General features: G+C 41.4%; 1 long non-coding RNA gene across 3 annotated transcripts; it reads right to left on the bottom strand.

Annotated features, from left to right (window-relative positions):
• Nucleotides 1-1284: 1284 nt before the first annotated feature.
• Nucleotides 1285-2018, bottom strand: LOC149155044 (uncharacterized). 3 transcript variants are annotated; one of them, XR_016263580.1, is made up of 3 exons: nt 1881-2018; nt 1691-1781; nt 1285-1580 (listed from the first exon to the last, which is right to left on the bottom strand). It is a non-coding gene; the product is annotated as an uncharacterized LOC149155044 (long non-coding RNA). The 3 variants fall into 3 exon arrangements; XR_016263579.1 differs by having other exon boundaries at nt 1691-1755; nt 1881-1991; XR_016263578.1 differs by having other exon boundaries at nt 1691-1755; nt 1847-1953.
• Nucleotides 2019-10335: the final 8317 nt, after the last annotated feature.

Raw genomic sequence — 10335 nt, 5'->3', positions numbered from 1 at the left:
GGCTGCAGGCCTGCAAGACGGCTCGGGGGGAGAATCCAGTGCAGTGGATCTCAAGGTTGGGAGGTTAAGAGCAATATTGTTGCAGGTGGGCTTTGGAAGAAGAGCGACAGTAGCAGACTACCAGGTATGCACCCTTAATAGTTTTAATTGAGAAACAGGTAATGGTAACTTACAGCCTGCTGCAGCGGTCTGGGTTTCTTTTATTAAATTAAGAAAATACAGTTTATATAAACACAGAAGTCTGTGTTTCTGGTATTAAATTAAGGAAAAACAGTTAAACATATGAGTAGTGGTCTGTGTTTCTTCGAGTTAATAAAATACAGGTAAATAAGTAGTTGTCTGTATTTTCCTTAATATGAGAATGATAAATAGCTACAGTCATATATATATTGACTGTGATTCTTTATTTGAGATAATAAAAGATATAGCTAAATATGGAAACATTCCTTAGGCAGAAAACGACAAAGACAACCGTAGTTGCTATCAAGGATAAACTCTCGACCCCGTCTACAGGGCAGTTCTCGGTGAAGAAATTTACTAAGTACAGACTCAGGTATCTAGTAAGGAGAAGCCAAAACAGAATTAAATCTGAAGTGATTTATAACCATAAAATACAATAAGAAAGAGAAATGTAGTAGAGCGTATACAGGTCCATAGGTTATGAAATATACCAAAGGAAAATTAACCAGTTACAAATCTTATTAACATGCAGTAGTGATAACGTGCTCAACACCGAGATTTTAATATGTAACACAAAAAGATTTATAGAGAACACAGTAATGCGGGGCCGAGGCCTTTAATAAAACAATGATGCCGTGTAGCTGGAGTAACAGAAATCACATTAAGAGTAGCAGCGAGGGTTTATTCACCGATAAACCATACTATATCATTTAAACTGCAAAGAACATCGTATGCCGAGCGAATGGAGCGATAAACGCTACTCGCAGGCCAATAACCAGAAATTAACATTGTAGAACATAAGAAATTGAATAACATGCATTCACCATTTAACAGACTTGGATAAAAACTATTGTGCAACCCATAACCGTGTATGCGAGGAAGGGTTGGACTTGCCTCCATTATTCCAAAGGCAAGCCGTAACCCTGAGACCGCAACAAAGCAACACAGTTTGTATAGTAGCTATGAATATTGAAACAATTCGAATATGATTCTATAAGACTGGAGGAAGCACGCATTACATATGAAAACTTCAATCAAAGGGAGTCGACAAAAATGTCAGAACAAAATATATTCATTACGGTAATAAGCCCATAGGGTAAATCCATAAGATTAATATTGTCAAACTGTGGTACAGTCAGAGCGGAGTGTTACTGTTGGGTAAACCCCGTAGCATATTAGCTACATATGAAAAGAGAACAGAACATTGCACTGTAAAATCCACAACAGAACTTATTTTACATAGCCGACAGAGTAGTATCAAAATCAAACATTTAAACCCTCAAATGGCCTGTAGCCGTAAACAGGAAATCATCTAACCCTCAGGGTTCCATGAAATACAAATTCGGTATGAGATTGCCGCTTGTAAACCTCACCAGGGATTGAATAAGGGGCAACCAGACCTGAGACACATGAATAACCATGCATGAGTCTCGTTCTGGCCCATTGAAGACCGCCATTCCTTCATAATAGTTAACCCTATATGGTAATGCATACAACATCGATGACTTACCCGGATGGTACGCAGATCTACAAGAACCTTCTTCGGATAGCAGAGGTCGTTGAGTCCAAACCCTCCTGCACAGAACCGCCATCGTTATCAACTGTATCAGTGGTGAAACGAGCAGATTAAGAACTGATAAAAGCTGTCTAGAGCAAGACTATAAACCTTGTAAACTCGCCATGGATGAAGTGGTTCATACCTGTGCGCATGACAGAACTGGGTGGTGGAGTAAGATGCCGGAGGAGCTGCGGATGCATTGGGCGCAAATGAACCAAGACCGAAGAACCCGGTGGGTAAAATAATGTCAACCAAACCCTCAAACCAATCTGCGCCATCCGATCTGAAGGAGTGATCACCGTCGTCCGTTTGAGCTGGAGTGTGGGCACAAACCACAATGTACAACCCTCCGTCTGTTCACATGGCTTCACATGGCTCGTAGCCACTTGGCCACGGAATGGTGAGTTGGATTAACACCCGCTCACCATGTGGCACCGTGAGTTAATACACCATTAATCAAACTATTAAGACTGTTGCATGATGTTATGCGGGTTGGTGAAAAGGAATTTCATCACATGAACAGAAAGCGTGCAAGGGGGGTAAAATATAAACCATTATCACAATGTTAAAACAAGTTATATGCGTATATATAAATATTATAACATATACCATGATGACCTCTAGGTGTTAGGTAACATAATTTTTTTTTTTTTTTTATGGTATGAGTTAGGATGGGATCGTGACAATGTGGTATCAGAGCAGAGGTTTAAAAACTGTGGCCTCTGGAACAGCAAGATCATTTTACAATGTATATATAGAAACAATGCAACTAATTGCCTTTCTTGTGTACCATCAGGAGAACCATACAGAGACAGCTACCTGCTAGCAGCTAATAGTAAGATGGAGGAAATGCCGGGAGCTGGCGGCATCCCTCAAGAAAATGCTGAACTGTGGGTACAGCTTGGTGCTGAGACACGCAGCACCAATCTGGCGATACTGCAAACTGTGCAGGAGCTGAAAGGTGAAATGGCGCGTTTACGAGAGGACAATGCGCGACTAACAATGGAACAAGAAAGAATACTGAAAAGCTTGTCAGATAAACAAAATCCACCCTTAGCCAGCCCTAGTGCAGAACAACAAAGGGGCACTGAGGAACGGGATTACGCACCTGAACTTTCAGAAGAACAGGAAGATCATTCTGATAATGTGCAAGAGCAGCGAACCTCCAAGCGACAGAAAGTGGAATTACAGGGAGAATTTCGAAAAATTAAACCTCCACTTTTCGATGGAGAGCAGGAAGAAGCAGCAGAAGCCTGGTTGATTAATATTAATAAATATTTCCAACTTTATGAATATGATCAAAATCTGAAGGCATGGCTGGCTATTTTTCAGTTGCAAGGCAAAGCCACCTTGTGGTGGGAAGAGATTAAAATTGTGAAGGGAGTAAGTGAGCAAAGCATAACCTGGGAAAAATTTCAGAAATATTTTAAGGAGAGGTATTTAACTGAGCGCTTTTATGATGAGAAGGCGCGAGAATTCCATGACTTACGGCTAGGACAACAGTCCATGGACGAATTCATAAATCGCTTCACTTCTCTGCTTCGTTATGTGCCATACATAAAAGAGGAGAAGGCCAAGGTGCAGAGGTTCGTGAGTAGCCTACCAGCTTATATAAGGGAACGGATTGAGTTTGACAATCCCCGAACTATGGATGAGGCAATTCGGAAGGCTAGAATTTGTTACCAGTAGAACAAGCAAAAAGGAGAAGTTCCAAACAAGAAATGGAATGAAAGAAAAGGCAGCAGAGTTGCTGGAAACAACAAAGGCAGCCGTGGAAATGGTAGTAAAGGAGCTGGAAAGGGGCAGTTTAACAGAAGCACAAACAAGGGCACCTTCCGGGCTAAGCCAAGTGAGAGCAGGATCAACGAACCACCTGCTAAATCGGAGGTTGAGGGAATCAGACCGCCAGTTCAGTGCTGGGTGTGTGAAGGACCGCACTACGCTAGAAATTGTCCACAGCGTAAAAGAACAGATCAAATATCTCAAGTCCATGAAGCCTCAACTGTTGGGGATGTGGCGCGCAGCGTACCAAGGATCAATGCAGCATTAGAGGACCAGCAGGCGGAATACCAACCTTCCATGGTGGAATTCGAAGGTAAGATTTCAAACCTTTCTGTAGCTGTACTTATTGATCCAGGAGCTACTTTAAGTTATGTTAGTCCAAAAGTAGTGGAACACTGTAAGCTATCACCAGAAAAGTTCAAAAACCCATGGTTGGTCCAGTTAGCTACGGGAGCCAAAAGGCGGGTTTTAGCTAAAGTTAATAAATGTTCTTTCAGTATAGCTGGACAGCCCGTAACGGCAGACCTGAATGTACTTCCGTTAGGTTCCTATGACATTCTTATTGGTATGGATTGGCTGGAAAAGCACTGGTCGTTGGTGAATTGCAAAACCAAGACCATATACTACAAAGATGATTTGGGGCAGCAACAGGAATTGCAGGGAATTAAACATCCTGTTCAGATTCGACCTATCACTGCAACTCAGTTAGCTAAATGTATTAGAAAGAAATGTCAGATCTATGTCATACAAGTTGGCTATGCGAACCAGAAAGATAAGATGTCTGCATTAGACAATATTCCAGTAGTACAGGAATTTACAGATGTCTTTCCTGAAGAGGTACCGGGTTTACCTCCAAGAAGGGACATAGACTTCACTATAGAGTTAATACCGGGGGCAGCACCAGTATCGCGGGCACCGTACCGGATGAGCATACCAGAGTTAACGGAGTTGAAAATGCAGCTCCAAGAGCTGTTGGAGAAACAGTACATTTGACCCAGTGTGTCACCCTGGGGAGCTCCAGTATTGTTCGTGAAGAAGAAGGATGGGACCCTTCGCATGTGCATAGATTACCGGCAGCTGAATAAGCTCACGGTCAAAAACAAGTACCCTTTACCCAGAATAGATGAACTCTTTGATCAAGTGAAAGGGGCAGAAGTGTTTTCCAAAATTGATTTGCGATCTGGTTATCATCAGATCAGGATTAAGGATGAGGACATTGCCAAAACTGCTTTCCGGACGCGCTATGGACACTACGAATTTGTAGTGCTACCTTTTGGTTTGACCAATGCACCTGCTACTTTTATGTGCATGATGAATAGCGTGTTTCACAGATTTTTGGACAAGTTTGTACTGATATTCATTGACGACATATTGATATATTCTCGTTCCCAACAGGAACATGAGGAGCACCTTAGATTGGTGTTACAAACTCTTCGGGAGCATCAGCTATATGCTAAGTTTAGCAAATGCGATTTCTTCAAAGAGGAAATTCAGTATTTGGGCCACGTGATTACGAAAGAGGGAATTGCAGTTGACCCCGAGAAGATAAAATCTATTATGGAATGGCCTATACCCAAAGACGTTGCTGATATCAGATCCTTTATGGGGTTAGCTGGCTATTACCGGAGGTTTGTGGAAGGTTTTTCTAGGATAGCCTATCCTATCACCTCATTGCAAAAGAAAGGAAAGATATTCAGATGGACAGCAGAGTGTCAACAGAGTTTTGACCGCTTGAAGCACCTCCTCACCACTGCACCCATCCTGAGGATTGCTGATCCTAATAAGGATTATGTAGTGTGCACCGATGCAAGCAAGGAGGGCGTGGGAGGAGTACTAATGCAGGAAGGAAAAGTAATAGCATATGAATCAAGGAAACTAAAAGAGCATGAGCAGAGATACTCTGCTTACGATTTAGAGTTAACTGCTGTGATTCACGCACTAAAGATGTGGCGACATTACCTTCTTGGGAAGAAATTTCTGTTGTTAACAGATCATCACAGTTTGACGCATTATTTTAGCCAACCTACCTTGAATGCGAGGCAAGGCCGTTGGGCAGATTTTCTAAGTGGGTTTGACTTTGAAATAAAGCATTTAAAGGGCAAAGAAAATCGGGTGGCAGATGCCTTAAGTCGAAAGGTTCATTGCTTATGTGAACTTTCAGCCAGCAGGTGGCGGAGTTCGCTGGTTGAACAAATAAAAACAGCAGCCAGTGACGACTCTGAATATCAGCATTTAAAACAGCAGGTACAGCAATCTGAGAATGGAAAGTTACAGCAAGGGTACACATTAGATAATGCTGGATTGCTGTATTTTAATAAAAAAATGTATGTACCTGATTCAACTGACCTTAAGAAGCTGATTTTAGATGAGTTCCACATCAGCCACTACACTGGCCACCCAGGGTACCAAAAGATGGTCACGACACTCAAGAAAGAGTATTACTGGCCAAGAATGAAGAAGCAGGTAGTGGAATACTTGGCAAGGTGTTTGGAATGCCAGCAAATTAAGGCTGAACATCAACACCCGGCGGGACTGTTGCAGCCTTTGCCTATTCTGGAATGGAAATGGGAAACCATTTCCATGGATTTTATAACCGGGTTACCACGAACAAAGAAGGGCAATGATTCTATTATGGTCGTGGTTGATAAATTGAGTAAAGCAGCGCACTTCATACCTGTGCAGTCCACCTACAAGGCGGTACAAATCGCGCATCTCTTTATGCAAAATGTGTTCCGTTTGCATGGATTGCCAAAGTTAATCATATCAGACCGTGATGTGAAATTCACTTCCACCTTTTGGAGAACATTGTTTGCCGAGTTGGGCACTCGGTTGAATTTTAGCACGGCTTATCACCCACAGACCGATGGTCAAACTGAGCGAGTCAATCAGGTATTGGAAGACATGTTGAGGGCGAATGTGATGCTAAAACCTAATCAATGGGAAGAGTATTTGCATCTGGTCGAATTTGCCTACAATAATGGGTATCATACCTCAACCCAGCTAAGTCCCTTTGAGGTCCTGTATGGGCGAAAGTGCCACACACCCTCGAGCTGGGGTGGACTGGAGGATAAGCTGAGTTTGGGTCTGGAAATGTTAAAAGACATGGAAGATATGGTGAAGAGAGTGCGAGCAAATTTAAAGGCTGCACAAGACAGACAGAAAAGTTTCGCAGACAGGAAAAGAAGATTCACAGAGTACAATGTTGGTGACCATGTGTTTGTAAGGATTCAAACCAGAAGGAGCACACTGCAGTGGAGTGGGTGCGCCAAGGTGGCTCCTCGATACTTTGGACCGTTTCAGATTTTAGCTAGAGTGGGGCCTGTGGCCTACCAACTTGCTTTGCCCAGTCATATTAAGATTCACAATGTGTTCCATGTTTCTATCCTAAAGAAATATGTGTATGACCCTAAACATGTTATTCAATGGCAAGATGTGCGGGTAAGAATTGATCCGGTTGTTTCGATTATGCAGCTATATTCAATAGGAAATTGATTATGTGCTGGTTGTCTGCAGGTCGAACCGGAAGGCGAGGTCCTGGTCGAACCACAGAGCATTCTCGACCGGAGAGAAGTGCGGCTGCGGAAACGGGTTATTACCCAAATTAAGGTGCTGTGGCAGCACTATGGTCCTGAGGAGGCTACGTGGGAAGACGAGGAACCTTTCAGAAAGGCCTACCCGAATTTATTTAACGAGAATGGACATCGGGACGATGTCCAATCCCAGGGGGGGAAGATGTAATGACCCCGGTAACTTGTAATTCTAGATAATTACTGTGGTAAAAACAATATGAGTGATAACTTGTTATTATTAAAAGACATTGTTATTTTTTTTGAAAGGGAATATAATGGACTATTTTGCACATGTGTATTGATGAAATGCTGGCAGCCTCCAAAAGGAGGATTTTCTATTAAAAGAAAATAAATCAGTTATGGAACTGAAAAACAACTGCCTCTCACCCAAGGAAAAGTCCTGGGAGGAAAACCTCTGGGCTGTTGATGAACAGGCAGAGGAAAGATTCCAGAGAGAGAGAGCAGAGTGGAAAAAGTGGGTTAAGTCTGGTTGTGATCAGATAACCCAGCACAGTGGTGCATGAGTCTTGTTGAGGGCTGCAGGCCTGCAAGACGGCTCGGGGGGAGAATCCAGTGCAGTGGATCTCAAGGTTGGGAGGTTAAGAGCAAGATTGTTGCAGGTGAACTTTGGAATAGGAGCGACAGTAGCAGACTATCAGGTATGCATCCTTAAATAGTTTAAAATTGAGGAACAGGTAATGGTAACTTACAGCCTGCTGCAGCGGTCTGGGTTTCTTTTATTAAATTAAGAAAATATAGTTTATATAAACACAGAAGTCTGTGTTTCTGGTATTAAATTAAGGAAAAACAGTTAAACATATGAGTAGTGGTCTGTGTTTCTTCGAGTTAATAAAATACAAGTAAATAAGTAGTTGTCTGTATTTTCCTTAATATGAGAATGATAAATAGCTACAGTCATATATATATTGAATGTGATTCTTTATTTGAGATAATAAAAGATATAGCTAAATATGGAAACATTCCTTAGGCAGAAAACAACAAAGACAACCGTAGTTGCTATCAAGGATAAACTCTCGACCCCGTCTACAGGGCAGTTCTCGGTGAAGAAATTTACTAAGTACAGACTCAGGTATCTAGTAAGGAGAAGCCAAAACAGAATTAAATCTGAAGTGATTTATAACCATAAAATACAATAAGAAAGAGAAATGCAGTAGAGTGTATACAGGTCCATAGGTTATGAAATATACCAAAGGAAAATTAACCAGTTACAAATCTTATTAACATGCAGTAGTGATAACGTGCTCAACACCGAGATTTTAATATGTAACACAAAAAGATTTATAAAGAACACAGTAATGCGGGGCCGAGGCCTTTAATAAAACAATGATGCCGTGTAGCTGGAGTAACAGAAATCACATTAAGAGTAGCAGCGAGGGTTTAGTCACCGATAAACCATACTATATCATTTAAACTGCAAAGAACATCGTATGCCGAGCGAATGGAGCGATAAACGCTACTCGCAGGCCAATAACCAGAAATTAACATTGTAGAACATAAGAAACTGAATAACATGCATTCACCATTTAACAGACTTGGATAAAAACTATCGTGCAACCCATAACCGTGTATGCGAGGAAGGGTTGGACTTGCCTCCATTATTCCAAAGGCAAGCCGTAACCCTGAGACCGCAACAAAGCAACACAGTTTGTATAGTAGCTATGAATATTGAAACAATTCGAATATGATTCTATAAGACTGGAGGAAGCACGCATTACATATGAAAACTTCAATCAAAGGGAGTCGACAAAAATGTCAGAACAAAATATATTCATTACGGTAATAAGCCCATAGGGTAAATCCATAAGATTAATATTGTCAAACTGTGGTACAGTCAGAGCGGAGTGTTACTGTTGGGTAAACCCCGTAGCATATTAGCTACATATGAAAAGAGAACAGAACATTGCACTGTAAAATCCACAACAGAACTTATTTTACATAGCCGACAGAGTAGTATCAAAATCAAACATTTAAACCCTCAAATGGCCTGTAGCCGTAAACAGGAAATCATCTAACCCTCAGGGTTCCATGAAATACAAATTCGGTTTGAGAATGCCGCTTGTAAACCACACCAGGAATTGAACAAGGGGCAACCAGACCTGAGACACATGAATACCATGCATGAGTCTCGTTCTGGCCATTGAAGACCGCCAACCCTTCATAACAGTTAACCCTATATGGTAATGCATACAGCATCGATGACTTACCCGGATGGTATGCGGATCGACCAGAATCTCCTTCGGATAGCAGAGAACGTTGAGTCCAAACCCTCCTGCACAGAACCACCATCGTTATCAACTGTACAAATGGTAAAACGAGCAAAATAAGAACTGATAATAAGCCGTCAAGAGCCAGACTGTAAACCTTGAAAACTCGCCATGGTTGAAGGGGTTCATACCTGTGCGAATGACAGAACTGTGTGGTGGAGGAAGCTGTCGGAGGAGCTGCAGATGCATTGGGCGCAAATGAACCGAGACCGAAGAACCCGGCAGGTCATATAATGTCAACCAAACCCTTAAAGCAATCAGCGCCATCCGATCTGAAGGAGTGATCGCCATCGTCCGTTTGAGCGGGAGTGTGGGCACAAACCAAATGTACAACCCTCCGCGTGTTCACATGGCTTCACATGGCTCGTAGCCACCTGGCCACGGAACGGTGAGTTGGATTAACCTCCGCTCACCATGTGGCACCGTGAGTTAATGAACCATCAATCAAACATTAAGACTGTTGCATGATGTTATGCGGGTTGGTGAAAAGGAATTTCATCACATGAACAGAAAGCGTGCAAGGGGGGTAAAATATAAACCATTATCACAATGTTAAAACAAGTTATATGCGTATACATAAATATTATAACATATACCATGATGACCTCTAGGTGTTAGGTAACATAATTTTTTTTTTTTTTTTATGGTATGAGTTAGGATGGGATCGTGACAACTTATGCAACACAAAATGATATCAGATTGATTTGTACATGTAAGACATACATTTTTTTTGTAGGAATCTGTTGCTTCAAAATTTTGGATAGGTGGATGAGAATACGTTATTTCAGCTCAAATATAAGTAACCAGACCAAGACAAAACTAAATCCTCATCAATACATATGAAAATATGATTATGTTAAATATTTTTTTTAAACATACAACATAGATATATAAATAAAAATATGAATATATTAAATATTTATTTCTAAATAAAAATAAATATTAATCTCACCTACAATAA

This window comes from Pinus tabuliformis, chromosome 9 (genome assembly GCF_031772625.1).
Source record: "Pinus tabuliformis cultivar Carrire ecotype Pingquan chromosome 9, CPIR1, whole genome shotgun sequence".
Classification (NCBI taxonomy): Eukaryota; Viridiplantae; Streptophyta; class Pinopsida; order Pinales; family Pinaceae; genus Pinus; species Pinus tabuliformis.
This window is presented reverse-complemented; position numbering and strand designations above follow the sequence as displayed.